This window comes from Anas acuta, chromosome 5, assembly GCF_963932015.1.
Source record: "Anas acuta chromosome 5, bAnaAcu1.1, whole genome shotgun sequence".
Classification (NCBI taxonomy): Eukaryota; Metazoa; Chordata; class Aves; order Anseriformes; family Anatidae; genus Anas; species Anas acuta.
The window spans coordinates 20,493,512-20,509,610 of record NC_088983.1 but is presented as its reverse complement, the minus strand read 5'-3'; the positions used below and the strand labels follow the sequence as shown (position 1 = coordinate 20,509,610).

The window sequence follows — 16,099 nt, the reverse complement described above, 5'->3', positions numbered from 1 at the left end:
AGTTGCTAGCTGTTTGATTCAGAGACACTCTCTAAAGAAAGAAATGTTTTACCTCGTTTTTCAGCATGGTGATTGCAAAATATATTAAATATATTGAGAAAGTCAAAATTAGTTGAAAGCTTATTATAAATATTATCAACAATGTATGGAGAACAAGTCCTACGAGGAGCGGCTGAGGGAGCTGGGCTTGTTCAGCCTGGAGAAAAGGAGGCTCAGGGGCGACCTTATTGCTCTCTACGGATACCTTAAAGGAGGCTTTAGAGAGGTGGGAGTTGGTCTGTTCTCCCACGTGCCTGGTGACAGGACGAGGGGGAATGGGCTTAAGTTGCGCCAGGGGAGTTTTAGGTTGGATCTTAGGAAGAACTTCTTTACTGAAAGGGTTGTTAGACGTTGGAACAGGCTGCCCAGGGAAGTGGTGGAGTCACCATCCCTGGAAGTCTTTAAAAGACGTTTAGATGTAGAGCTTAGGGATATGGTTTAGTGGGGACTGTTAGTGGTCAGTAGTGGTCAGAGGTTGGACTCGATGATCTTGAGGTCTCTTCCAACCTAGAAATTCTGTGATTCTGTGATTCTGTATGTATTGATGTACTAAAGAAGGTAAGGAAGCCAGTGAATAGGGAATGGAGCAGGACTGATTACATTCAGGAGTTCATGATATGTGTGCAAGTCTTTGCTATTTAGCTCTTTTTTAATCAATGTAAAGTAACCCAATGGTTTCTTACGGCTTTTCCTCTTCCCTATAACATCACAAATGAAGACTAATCATGCATACTGATATACTTGCCTCTCATGTGCTTATTATATGTTTAGCTCTATTATTGTAGTTCACAGGAATAACCTGCACATTAAAATAAACTGAATAGCAGTTTTAATAAGTCAATTTAATGACTTTATATTCTTTATATTACAAACAAGTTATATTTTTTTCTAGAATATTATATATATTACTGAATGCTCTACTATAAAACTAGCTGAGGTTCAGGGAAGAAAATTCTTTATGTTAAAAACTGAAAGTGAATGAGATTAGGGTCTATATTTCACTAGGCCTAATAAGAAGTGATTGCAGTCACATACTATTTATCACATAGACAGGCCAAGCACTGAGAGGTAGAGTTCATTAAAAGAGGTTAGTAGAAACAAAATCTCCTGAATCTTCAGGCCAGTGCCATACTGAAGATGATTTTGAATACCTTTTTTCTTTCCATTCTTAATAAATCTCGATTGATTAATTTATTGAGGAGATATTAGGTTTGATTTCTGGCTGTATTGATTGTAGTCTTAAGAAGGAAAGAGTTGTCTTTATAGTCTTCAAATTCTTCAGAAACATACATACACATAAAAGAACACAATAGTTGACTGATGAATTTGACTTGTGGTCCATTTATTTTCATATCCTCTCTCCAGAAAATGGATGCTTAATGTGGCGAAATGTCTTGCACTTATTCAAATTTGGGTTTTTATGAAAATTTGATACTAGTAAAATAAAAGTTTAATTCCTGAGATGTGCTATATTATTTGTTGCTTTCAAACCTCTTGTTTAATTGCCACTGTACCTCCCAGATTTAAATTTTGAAAGAACTTAAACTATGGTTGCAATGAGACCTACAGACTAATTACACATTGAGCATTAAAATATTTGTTTTTCATCAGTTTTCAATTCTCAATTTTCATTTTCACTTAGTGACACTTAGTCCATCTGTTACATAACAGGGAGAACAGAAGCCACTTATTCATTTCTCCCACATTTATGCTATATGCTTTTAACATCCCTTTCTTTGTAAGATAAGAACTCATATTCCTACACAGATAGATGAATTTTCCAAAAATCTTACTCAGTCTCGTTTTCTTCTCTGAACTTCAAAAATATTTTTGGATAGATCAATCTGCAGTATATGTGAATTATAGAATGATATAATCTAGAGAAGGTTTGTCACTGATTTACTTATTCCTTTATGAATCCTACTTCTTTTATAGCATTAAAATATACTTGAAGAAATCTTTGTTTTGTGAAGTTTGTTTCTGTGAGTTTCTATAGCTAGTTTATATTCTGTAATGACACAACTGTTCTAAGTTTAGATATTAATTTTAATAACATTAATGTTATCAATTGTAGGCATATTTGTCAAGGAACTGATCATTTACTTTGTTTGAATTCTTTAGTCTGTTCTACCTAAATTCTTTTTTTTTCTGGACTTCATAAGTATATTTTACATCCTGCTGCTGCTTACAGATACAGCTCTTTAGCTGTTTCTTTCTAGTACATTAATAGGTCAAGGATTTTTTTTTTTGTTTGTTTTGACGTGTTTGTTTTGTTTTGTTTGTTGATTTATCACTTTATTTAAAAGCCTTGATGTCTTAACGTCAGCGCTACTACACTACTGCGTTAATAGGTTTTCTTCTCACTTTTCTGGTAATTAGTCCATTGTAGTGTCTCAGGTTTCAACCATGAACAGTTGTTTAGAGAATGATAATCAGATGGTGGTCATGGGTAACAGTGTCTTATTTAATAAAGGTCAAACCTTCCCATGGAATGATTTAACTTCCAACCTTGAATTCCTTTCATTTGAGGCTGAGCTGTACTTTTTGTAAAAGGGAAGAATGTGTACAAATGAGGTGCTTTACACCCACAGTGGAAGCAGAATTGTTGAAGTCATATATATCTTGTTGTTAACATGCCACAGTCATGAGATGTCATTGCCTGTTACATAGAACTGTAAAATTAAATAACAAAAAGGTCCTGAACTTGAAATCAAGAAGCAGAAAGGGGAAATGATAAATAATAATAATAATAATAATAATAATAATAATAATAATAATAATAATAAAATGTAACATGGGAAATGAAAGAGTAAGAACACAGTAAACTGTTTTGAATTTTGTTGGGGGACACCAGTAGCTTTTTGCATCAGAATTAGCGTTTCAAAAAAAATCTGGATTTAAAAATAAAGAAAAACCTAAAATGTATGTCTTTTAAAAGTTTTAATGGAAATTATACTACAATTATGTTTTATTCTGTGTATTATAAAAGAAGTTTAGATAGAGAGAATGGGGAATTAAAGAAAACAAAATGTATTGTCTTCTGCGACTATTATAGGAATATGCAGCCCCCATAGTAGCATACAGACCTCCTCTGTAGGTACCAATGTTTTAATCTGATGTGTGAACTTTGTGCCTCAGAATGATCCAGCAATCTTTTACTGGGTCTGCCTCGGATGGAGTTAATTTTCTTCACAGCAACCTCAATGATGCATTCCTCTGCTTAAAAAGAGAGCAACATTGAGGGAAATTACCAGTGGTTAAACTGTATATATGAGCACCATACAAACTTTTCAGACAAATTCACTGCCTACAGAAGGTACTATTTCTTATTCAGGAATATAAATAAGCACCAGGTGTTACTTAAACATAATTGAAGATGAATAAAGATGAGCTGCAAGTATAGATTTATTCTTCAAGCAGATTTTAGCTAAGATTTTGGCATTGCTATGTAAAGGGCAATTCCAAGACTTTCACATACTTCTTTCTTAGTATAGGAGGGATTATCCCATGGAAAATTCCACTGACTGCAGAGGGGGGTTATATTACTAGAGACAGAATAGGTACTTCACTTCTAGGTAGTGAAAATAAAGTGGATCCTGCTTTCAGATGTCTCATGCTATACTAACACATAAGAAATCTGGAATTTCCTCCTCTGTTGAACAGAGTGTTACTTGCTGAGAAGAGAAAGCAGGGAATGAGAACCTATTTACATTTGTTTGCTGAAGAGTTCTACTGAAAGTCTGAAAATCTTGATCTACATTACAAAAACGTAACTAGTTTATGGATTGAAAGGCTACATTTTGGTTGTGTAGCGCTAAGTACATAAACTTCAGTTGAAGTGCCTGTTATCTAAACCTTTTTATCAGACTAAACTGTATTCGTATCTTTGTGAAATGGCATTTCATTGTGCCATAGAGAATTAGCATCACATTTAAATTTATTGAGTGATTTTTCTTCAATGAAAAATAAATACATCCGCCTCACAATAAAGTTTTGCCAGTTGGGTTCATACACAGTATTGAGTAGAAATAGAAAACATCATTATACTGTTGTCAATACAGAACTTAAAAGGTTCACTCAAGAGGATGAAGAACCCATTTAAAAAGCTCTGTAGAGGGGTGAATATGGCCATGATATTCAATGCAATGTTCCACATAGTTGCTATTTGATTATGCGCCTCAGAGGGGTGTATTATTTTGGGCAGTATTAAAGCCGTCTGCTGTTCTCTGTCCTCTAATATAATATATACATACATAATAGAATTTCTACCAAAACTAGGAAGGAAGGAAGGAAGGAAGGAAGGAAGGAAGGAAGGAAGGAAGGAAGGAAGGAAGGAAGGAAGGAAGGAAGGAAGGAAGGAAGGAAGGAAGGAAGGAAGGAAGGAAGGAAGGAAGGAAGGAAACTAGGAGAGTAAAATGAAAGACTTTTGTGCAGAAATCAGAAAGTAAGGAAAAATTACTGAAAATAGTTTCAAAGGCATTGTCAGTCTCCTGGATCTCTTTTAATGAAAAAGTAGAAGACTTCAGAAGTATAGAACTAAGAAAAATGATAAAATAGAATATGCATCATCATGATTTCAGAACTAAAAAAGATTTTAAAGCTCATCATCTGTGAACGACAGAAGACTGTATGCAGAATTCCTGCATACAAAACACAAAATCTGGCAGATTTATTTCTGGTCTGTAGTTTAATGAACATGTGAGGTTATCATACAGTTGAGGATAAAGATAATGATTTAATAGATGCCACTGACCTTCGAAAAATTTTGTTTCAATATCCAATGTCTACCTTATTTCTGGTAACTTCTGTCTACTATCAGAAGTCATAGAATCATGGAATCATTAGGGTTGGAAAAAATGTCCAAGGTTGTCTGGTCCAACCATCACCCTACTACAAATATCATCCACTTAACCATGTCCCTAAGCACCAAGTCCACCCTTTCCTTAAACAACTCCAGGGACAGTGATTCCACCATCTCCCTTGACAACCTGTTACAATGCCTGACTACACTTTCTGAGAAGAAATATCTCCTAATTTCCAACCTAAACCTCCCCTGGTGCAACTTGAGGCCATTCTCTCTAGTCCTGTCACTAGTTACCTGTGAGAAGAGGCCGACCCCCAGCTCCCCACCATTTCTTTTCAGGCAGTTGTAGAGAGCAATAAGATCCCCTGAGCCTGCTTTTCTCCAGACTAAACAGCCCCTGGAACCTCCTGTGATTCAGTGTGTGCCCATTTTTTCTCATTCTGTCAATGGGCACAACAGAAAAGAGACCAGCTCCATCCTCTTAACACTGAAGCAAAGCATTCGTGATAAAGCTTGCCTATAGATAAGTAAATTAGTAAAGTAAAAAAGTCTTTGAATTCTACAATTGACAACCATGGTACACGAAAGTACCCCAGCACTTCTGTACTGCATAACTTAATATATCTGCAGGTCTTTATAACTAAACAGGAAATTAGATAGGTACTAAAGTTATCACAGACCTGCTGGTGCCTTTTTAACAGTGGTCTGTGTTAGGCATTTACCAAGCGACAAACTGCTGTGATTCAAAATCATGTAAGTACTCATAGAGAACAAACTAACCACAGGCCTTTGCATTTTGGTAGGACAGAAACATCTTTGAAAATTGTAGTACTCCTGTAAAAAACAACTACCATTATTACTGCTGGCAAAGTGTTTTAGGCTTCAAACTCTGCTGTGGAAGACAAAATACATCTGACAAAACAGGTGAAACAGCAAGTTAATAACATGTACATATGTATTTCAGAAAATATCTAGGTATGAGAATGACCCTTTTCATTTGAGCTCTGTCTGTACATTTTTAGAAATTTTCCCTTTCTGGTATTCCTGCTACAGGCCTCGTCTTGTCAGGAGTCACTTAATATGAATCAAAGAATTTTGTCTTAATTCTTGAAATGGAATTGAAGTAATAGAAAAATGCTACTCAAATGGTTGAATGACTGAAATCTGAAAACCCATTTATACAAAAATCTTGTGTTAAGGCCTGCTTGGATTCTGCATCATTTTTTCACATGTCATAAGGATAGTCATACCATGTTGGACCAAAGACCTAGTCATCTCATTATCTAACCTTTCTAAGTAGCCTAGCCCAGCAGCAAGATATAAAAGCTTCCTTCCTAGTACTTATTAACAGTCTTACTGAGAAGTGGAAAACAAAAACAAAACAAACAAAAAACCATTTTTGACAAATTCATAAAACAAAGAAAAACATGGAGGAACTTACAGTTCATGAAGTATTGTATAAAGGCTTGTATTGGTTCTTTTTTCATCCTTCAAACAATTTTTCAAATAAATAAAAGAACAGGTACAGTCATCCAGTTAATAAATAACATAAAGATATGTATTTAACAAAGAGAATATATATATTATGAATTCTATTACATTATATATATATATATATATATATATACGTACATATATAAGCCTTGTTGCTCAATGACTTGTACCGTGTCTTAAATCTACTGTCAGCTTCTTCAACCATTTTATGAAGAGAGAAATGTAGTTGTTTTTCCCTGTTGCATTATTTATTTATTTTTTTACCCTATGGTCCTTATCTATGTAAGATCCAATTTAGCTACATATCTTTATGAGATGTCAGGACTACACTTCTATCCTATAAGACAGAATTTATCTAGTAATTTACAGGAAAGTCTTTATCCATTATGCTTACTTCACACCTGTGGAATTCTTAACCCCTTTCAGTGTTGCACAAACACAACAGTCCTTTTCAGTATCTGTTTACCATATTTGAGTTTACGCTTTCCTTTCTCATAGTAGATCTGTGGGTTTGACATTGGCCATATCATGTATAGTTGGGTTTTTGTTGTTCTTGTTTGTTTACCGTTCTTTCCTGCCATTAAAATTGAATTTGTTCAATATTCAATTCAAATTATTAAATTTCAAATTTCAATTTTAATTTATTCAAATTCAAGTTACATGACTTCTGCTTTTGTTGTTGTTGTTGTTGTTGTTTCCTCCTTCCATAAAGAAGCACGAAGACATTCCACTAATACCCTTTAAAATATCTTTCTTCTTTTTATAAGTTATCTAGCTATTAGATTAACCCTTGTGTTTCAGGAGCCTTTTGCATCACTATTCAGCTTTAAGTATGAATTGATTTCATTTTAAATATTGGAGAGTTTATATTCAAATACATGTATGTAATTTAGATCCATCTTTAGTTCAAGAGAAAAAAAAAAAAAGTTAAATTATATGACAGTGTAATTTTCTACTTAATCTGTAGCCTGGATAAAGTAAATCCTTTTGATTAGCAGTATTTCTTGCTTTACAATAATTTAAGTGAACAGGCACTGTGACACAGTGAACACAACACATTATTGACAAGGAAAATGGTCACAGGACAGAAAGTGTTCTGCATTTCCTCTTGTGATTAGTAAAGTAAGATGAGCAAACTGCTCTAAACTTCACAAAAAGGTTCCCTAAGGAAATTATGGATCTCTTTCAACAAGTTATTAGATTACACAGGGAATGTGGTAAAGAATAATTCCCAAAATGTTATAGTCTTAAATAAATTAAAAGTTAAGATCTTACCTTCCAGAAAAGAATACTTTTCAATAAAGAAATAAGGTTTGGATTAAAATACATAAATGTTCCTGCTCTGAGGAACCTGCTTTGGCAGGGGGGTTGGACCCGATGATCTTTCAAGGTCCCTTCCAACCCCTACAGTTCTGTGATTCTGTGATTCTTTGGGCTTCAGACTAAAATAAATAAATAAATGAATAACAAAATGAATTATGACTAGGAACAGACTGTTTACCTAACAGAATATTAGTTCAAAATGCTTCCTTGTACCCTTGTATCCTGCTTTCTTCAGCTGAAATTAAAAGGCTGGATAAATAAATAAATAAATAAATTATTCTTACAGAGAGCCATGGAGGTCTTAGTATGTATTGAATATCTAGCTAAACTAAGTGAAGAGAAATGAAATGAGTTCATTCAGGGGCGAGTTCCTATATTTCTGAAATATAACACATGCCAATATGAGTTTTCCTGGAAATTAAAATTTAATAAGACTGGTAGGGATTGCAAACCTTACTTTATAAGTACTCATCATTAGCTTTATTTACTGCTTTAGTTGTAATAAAGCTTAATTCCAGGACCATTGAACTCGGTGGAAGGTTTTGGCTTTGCCTTTTTTGGTGGAACTTGCTTTCCATGCTTGCTTTCCACTTCATTTATTTTTGAAGTTACAGTTTAGTGGAATCACTGTGGTATAGACAGAAAAAAGATCAGTCTATCTTCCCTATGTGGCTAGGATAAACTGAATTTATGCATGATTTAGATTTTCCTAATGTATATTGGAAATAGTTCTACCACAATACCCTGACTATAAAATGCAGGTAGTGCTATTCTAGGGTATTCTATTGCAATAAATCAGAATTAATTTTAATTTTTCATTGCCCATTCCATGTTGCAAAGATATTAATTCTAGAGTATTTTCTTTAGGTTCAAAATGGAAGCATATTCCTTTTTATCAAGAGATTTACTTACATATACATATATTTGAATAATGTTTACTCTGTGTCTATGAAAAGTTTAAGACATTTTATTTCTTATGTCATTTACCCTCTGTATCACTGAAAATTTTGATTTTGCTCATTCGGTACCCCTTCTCAATGAACAAATAAATAAATAAACAAAAGTAATACTTTTAGTGTCATCTGCTTAACTTCAAGTGACCTTTGACAACGGATAATTTTAACATTGGCCTGAATGCTCAGTGAGTAAACTCTTATATTTCGATTTTATAGTGTCACAGAATTTCAGTGCTTCAAACCTAGTAAAACTAAACTATGCTCAGTTAAAGCATTTATCCTTATGGTGGTTCCAGTCGAGTGGGCAGCCGAGCTCCACCACAGCCGCTCTCTCACTCCCCCTCCTCAAGAGGAACGGGGAGAAAATATGATGAAAAGGGCTCAGAGGTTGAGATAAGGACAAGGAGATCACACAGTAATTATTGTAACGGGCAAAACAGACATAGGGAGATAGTAAGATTTATTGCTTATTGCTAACAAGCTAAAGCAGTGAGAAACAAAGGAAAGAAACCAAAAGCACCTTCCCCACCCTCTTCCACCTCCTCCCCCTGAGTGGTGCAGGGGGATGGGGGAATGGGGGTTATGGCAGTCTACAGCGCTTCTTCTCTGCCGCTCCTTCTCGGTCACTCTCGTCCCCTGTGCTGTGGGGTCCCTCCCAAAAGATACAGTCCTTGATGAACTGATCCGGCGTGGGCTTCCCACAGGCAGCACTTCTTCCAGAACTGCTCCAGATATGGGTCCATACCATGGGGTCCATCCCTCAGGAGAAAACTGCTCCAACCTGTCTCCCCCATGGGCAGCAGCTCCTGCCAGGTCACCTGCTCCTGTGTGATCTCCTCTCCACGGGCTACAGGTCCGGCCTGGAATCTGCTCCGGCAGGGGTCTTACACAGGCCACAGCCTCCGTCGGTGCAGGGCCACCTGCTCCACCGTGGTCTCCTCCATGGGCTGCAGCACAGAACCCTGCTCCACCGTGGTACTCCATGGGCTGCAGGGGGACATCCTGCTTCACCATGGTCCTCACCACAGGCCGCAGGGGACTTCTGCTCTGGTGCCTGGAGCACCTCTCCCACTCCTTCTTCACTGACCTTGGCGCCTGCAAGGTTCCTCACTCCTCTCACTCTCCCAGCTGCTGTGTGTGGCGCAGCATTTTCTTTCCTGTCTTAAATATGCTCTCACAGAGGCTCAAAACAACATCGCTTATTGGCTCGGCTCTGGTCAGCAGTGGGGCCCTTACGAAACATGGGGCAGCTTCTAAATCCTTCTCACAGAAGCCACCCCTATGGCCCCCTGCTACCAAAATCTTGCCACATAAACCCACTACAATCCTTTTCATTCTTTTTTTTTTTCACCAGTCCTCCAAACACATCCTTCTTATGTCCCCTTAAGAGGAATATTTAACTATGAATTCTGTTCTTCATGGAAGACTTCATGGAAGTTTGATTTGATTTGCACACTTGAATATATGTTGTCATTGAACCCTGAATTTAGACTTCAGGAATAGCTGGTGTTGTGTCCAATGTGTTTTCTTCCACTATGTCAAGAAACATTTGGTGATGTTAATGCTCTTTATAATAAACCGGTATGCAGCTGGAAAGGAGGTTATAAAAAATAGAATTGCCTGCTTTTAATTCATCGTGCATTTAATAACATCTCATAACTTTCAGAACAGCATGAAATTTGCACTCTAACACTCTCACTGCTAAATAACTCATTACCTGCTATCTGACATTTGACCTCAGAATTGTTGGGTCAGAACAACTTAAGAATTGTTGGTTCAGAAGAGCTCAAATCTTAATCTGAGACTGGTGTTAAAAACTATATCTTGCACATGGTAATTATTGTTTCTTATTGCCTTAAGTTACTGGTCATTTATGAAGCCAAAGGAAATTGCAGATTGCAAAGCCCATCATATTTTCCTCAGGTTAGTGTCCTGCCCTCTAAAAGAACATAGATTCAGTAGACTGAACCTTTAGACACTTCTTTTCTAAGGAAGATCATTTTCACTGATCAAGTTATAATTTGGTTAATTTGTTACCCTATTTGAATGAGTTCTATACTAAGTTTGAGTGCAGAGATTTCAGAATAATTTAAATGTTAATACATTTTGAGAATCAGGCTCAATATTTTGAAATAATTTTCAACTATTTATTTTTAAGAAAACCCGTTATAAAGAGGGCAATTACAACTGAATGATTTATTATTTTGCAAAATGATGTCATAAGGAGTAAGGCTCTTTAGAATTCTAAAAACTCAATTTCAAAAGATAATTCTTTGAGATTAGGGAAAGAAGCAGAACAGCACCATAAAGTCAGATATACTATTGTATCAATTAATTTCACAAAAATTGGGCATTATATAGCCAATAATATTTTGTGATACAAGCTAGAATTAAGTATACTAATTTCCTAATTTCTCCTGTTTACATCAACATCTCCTTTGGAAGCAAAAAGACAATTGCAACAAGACTTTGTAGTGTTTTTGCATGGACAAACTAGGCTGCCAGTTTATTGCCCCTGATAATCTACTGTCAAAGCATGAGCTTATTTTGTCTGCACAATCAAAAGTGTGTAAACTGTGCATGATTCAGCTCAGAGTGGAAAATGGTTAGAAATTTTTGGCCATCAGAAATGAGATTTAAGTGTTTGCTAAAGAACTATATTAAACAATAACAAAGTATTTTGTACACACAGTAAGTTTTCTAATGCCTTTTTTCCAAAAGTTTATTGATGACCAATACTTCCTGCATAGATTCAGAAATTACTACAGTCTCATTTAAACTGTTATATTTTCCATATGTTCTCTACAAATTTTCGAAAGAGTTATTGTGAGCACAGGAGATATTATCACACAGAATGTTAATGACCCATTCCTAAAAGTATTAAGACAATAGTGAGGTGCATTATCTCATACAATAATAAGCTTATGCATGAATTATAATTGTTTCTAGGCTCAATATACTTCATCTTAAAAAAAGATGTCATAGATGGATCGATCAGTTGAATCCTGAAAAGGCCCAGTTCACTCCATTAAAATTTAAAGGAGCAACAAAGACTAGATTAGGTGCTGAAATCTTCATTGCACATATATGAAATTTGGTTAAATTAATCCCATTCTTTATGTCTAATTTCGAGCATATTACTTGTTTTCAGCACTTATTTTTGTTCTAAATACAGACTTAAACTTAAAACTCAATGTGTTCATATGCATCTGCAATCATTCATATACAATCATGGGTTTTCATTCTGCATCTATAAAAAATTCTCATATATTATCCTTCATGTAGCCGAAATCAAGAAAATCATTCAATTTTCATGTTACTCTTTTGTGTAGTTTGAAAGAGTTTGGTTTTATTCCTTCTGTTCTTTCAAAGCCTTCCCCATTGTATGCCTTTCATAAGGTTCCCAATATTTTTGGAAAGCTAATAAATGTTCATTTATTTAAATCACGTCTGTTTCTTTGATCTCTTATGACTTGATATGGCCTGAAATTTATTTTTTTCTAGATTGCAGAAAGTTTCGCATGGGAATAATATATTGTCAGGTCTCCTTACTGAACAGAGCATTAGTTAATTTTTTGTAAGGAAGCAAAAATGAATTATGAACAAGCAGTTAATTTCCAATTCTGAACAATCAAAAATTTTATCTCTCAAGAGAAAAAATTGTCTGGAATTTGGGTATGATCCTTATTAAGAATTTAAAGCATTGCAGATTTCATCTGTGACTACAAACTCTCAGAATCCAAATGTCTAACATTTGACTTCCTTTTACTTTATTCTAAGTTTTGCAGTTTCATATTATCCTTCCTTTCACAGAAATGAAGAAGAGGCACAAATCGAGACAACCTTAAGTATGCTAATTTCATGGAAACTAAATCATTTGATTTATATCTTCAGGATATTGTCCTCAAAAGCACTTCAATGAATTCTGTGAAATCTACATTTTTCAGTAAACCTGTAAGACTTTTACGAACACAAAACATGATGATTGAAAAACATTTTAGCAAAGACTTTGAAAATAAGTGATCTTTTAATTCTCTAATGTCTGGTAATGGCTTGTTTTTCTGGAAGTATAAATAGTAACTAAAAAAAAAAAAAAAAAGGAAAGAACGATGTACTGTGAATCTTGAGAAATTTCTTAGATAAATCCCATTTTCATCTCACAAATGAGAAAACAAAAATAAACTCATCCCCATAAACACAGAATTTACAGGCAAAAAAAGAAATAAAAATAGAGTTTACAAAGGTAGGGTCCAGATGCTACTAAATCAATGGTGAGAGATATGAAAATAACCCCTTCAAAAACTCTTTAACATATAGTTAGATAATAAATCACAGTTAGAATCCTTTTAGTAATTCATTTAGTAATTCATTTAGCCAAGAGATTGGATATCTTGAAAATCAATGCTATTAAAACTTTTTTATAGTAGTCAGAAATTTATTTCAGTTTGGGACATTCATTTATTTATTTATTTTCATTATGTTCTTAGGGTGATTTTAAAATATTTTGCCATTCCGTTTTCTTTGTTTTTGTCTTCTGACACTTCTGATTTTATAATTTCTCTATTCACAAGAACAGCATCTGGAGCCCAAGCAAAGCTAGGGAGAAGAATATAAAATGATATTGTATTTTATTTATAATGTTCTTTTTGAAAATCCTTTTAAACTACTTTCCAGTGAGAAGTAGAAATTAGTAGTTTATGTGTCATAAACTGAGTTGCACAAATTTGTTGATTATCAAAAAATGAAGCAAAAAGAATTAATAGCTGAAGTGAGAAAGGGACAGTAAAGGTAAAAAAATGCTGAGACTAGAATTCCATAATGAATAGGAAAATGTGAAGGTGAAACAAAACAAAACTAAAGAAAGACAAACAAAGAGGAAAGGAGGGAAAGAAAATGGAACTCTGAGGAAAATAATACGGCAATTTTAAGTTGGAACCTCTTGGAAAATGTAGAACGATGAATGAAAAGAAGTTTGACAGTGGGGTGAATGAAAGGAAAAAAACAACAATAAAAAAAATATGAAGGATTTTTACAGAATAAATAACACGGAGGAATGTAGAGATGTACGAAGGAAAAGTAGCTCAGTAGTGACTCATCACTCAAGTGATTCAATAACTCAGTAGTTGCATAGGTGTTGTAATGTAAGCAAAAATCAAGGTTTTGTGAAGGATAACAAACTGAAAGTTAAAGGGGAACCATAAAGTTCATTTAAAGGCAAGAGCAAGCATTTGAGATCAGTTCAAATATAATCAGAAAAACAATGATGGAAATAGAAGTGATGATAAAATATAATACAATGTGACATGATACGATATTGTATATTAGATCAAGAGAAAATTTTGCAATATGTTGCTATTGCTAGACAGACAGGCTTTGAAAGGACATTAAAAAAAGAATCTCAGGCACTAAATCTTGGACTTGAGGCACAATGTTTCAGACTTCACTTTGGAAGAAATTGAAGTCCTTTGCACTTTTAATTTCAATTTTTCAATTTTAATTTCAACAATTAAGCTTCTTAAGAGTTACAGTGGTGTTGAAGTTATGTCATTAAGAAAACTTTAATCAGGAACTACTAAGTTTACCTTTTGAAATATTATTTTCTAAGATTTTGGGGGAACCGTGAATGTCCACGCTACATCACTTACTAAAGTGATGAAGGGATAAACAGGGCAGGCAATATTAGCATAATCATGTAAATGGGCAGTGAAGGATAGGTTGCAGACCCTGTACAGCTCAATGACAAATTCAGCTGGAATACAGACATTTAGAAAATTCCAAGATGCTAAAGATTCATGGAAATTTCAGATTTCAGGATAAATAAATAAATAATATATATGAATTCTCTATCACCAAGAACAACAAGATATTATGGAATTATTGTGTCTTTTCATGTTTTTTATTTTATTTATTTATTTATTTATTTATTTTCCACCAAGCAGAGAGCTCTCATTTAAAAGCCTAGGTCTTGTATTTTGTTGTTGTTGTCCTTGTTGTTGTCCCCTGTTGTTTGGGGTTCTGCTTTACAGAGAGAAATAAAAGAATTCAGAGAAGGCAGTACAATAGATGAAAAAATACTTTGCCAAAATACATCTGAAAAAATCACTGAGTTTTTGGTGACACAGAAGTTGCTTATATCATACAGAAGCCACAATGATGCCCAATTTGATTTCATTCCGACACAACATAGTGCTTGGAAGAGACACCATAAACCAAGAGGAGCTGTTTCCAGATGGCTGTCATATGAAAAGAAGAAAGGAGAGAAGGAGGGAAGGAAGCAAGGAAGGAAGGAAGGAAGGAAGGAAGCAAGGAAGGAAGGAAATATAAATAAATAAATGTATTTAATAAAATACTATTCCAGATGGAATTCCAATATTATTTTTTTAAGTTCTTTGATTATTTTATTTTTTTTCTAATACCATTATTCTGTTAAATGTTATGCAGATGCTTAACTGTATTTCTTCATTCAGATAAAGGTAAATTTGTTTCTCCTAGTTCAGTTCTTCATTTTCCCTCCATTGTAGCCAGAAAGGTTTGTACTGGTTTTGATTTATTTATTTTTTTCATTCTTATTAGGTCTTTCTATGTACCTTAATAGGTTTACTTGTGTTATTCCATGTCCCATTAAAAAAAAAAAAAAAAAAATCTGTTAAAAGATGTCTGTGAACTTTTAATATTGCTATTAAAAGAAAGGAAAAATTTGAAAGCATCCATAAGAGAATATTCAAGAGTTTTGGGGCAACTATACGCCCAAGAAATACTATGAAGAAATAATTCATAATAAATACAAATATAGTTTTCCAGTGTAATACTTCTTCTAAATTAAGATAAAAATAACTTGATGGAAATCCGTAGTAAGATACAAGAAGGTTTATTTTGTTCTTGATGTCATTTTGGACTTCACATTTCCAGTGGCATTGTAGCATTTTATTTTCTGTGTGTCTTAAGAGATATATTCAGTGTTTTGAAATGATTGTGAATAATCCATTTATTAGTTTGTCTGTATATAACGTCTTTTTTCAGACCACTTAATGAAAACTGTACTTTACAGTTCATTTCTCTAGCAGTCTGGGAATAAATTACAATGTCATTAAAGCTAGAGTGGCAGAATGCACAATTAATGACTTGCAAAAGTATGCTAGTAAAGCTATTCTGGAAGGATTGTGAAATTAATAAAGTTGTAATGTAGTTAGAGCTGGAATTTGTATTCTGAGAAAATCTGTGTTAATCTTAGTCATTTTGCCGTGTTAATATAATATTTCAGGTTAGCTTTAAGAGTGACACCAAACTTTCTACATAGAAGGATTTCTCATCAGAGGAATGAAGCCAAATCTGGAGTTAAGAACAACAGCTCTGTAACCACTCAATAAAAAAAAAATAAATTAATAAAAATCACAGCTATTCATGTAGTAGGCTATATCAGCAGTCACTTCATATTAGCATCTTCACATTGTTTACAGACTGCAATGCACAACAAAATTTTACA

General features: G+C 34.2%; 1 long non-coding RNA gene across 1 annotated transcript in view; it reads right to left on the bottom strand.

Annotated features, from left to right (window-relative positions):
- Positions 1-282: 282 nt before the first annotated feature.
- The window catches only part of LOC137857017 (uncharacterized), a 44,555-nt gene continuing 28,738 nt past the window's right edge, over positions 283-16,099 (bottom strand). The window contains exons 3-4 of the long non-coding RNA XR_011096932.1: positions 6,285-6,331; positions 283-3,258 (exon numbers count right to left, since the gene is read on the bottom strand). This is a non-coding gene — a long non-coding RNA (uncharacterized lncRNA). The remainder of the gene's footprint in view (positions 3,259-6,284; positions 6,332-16,099) is intronic.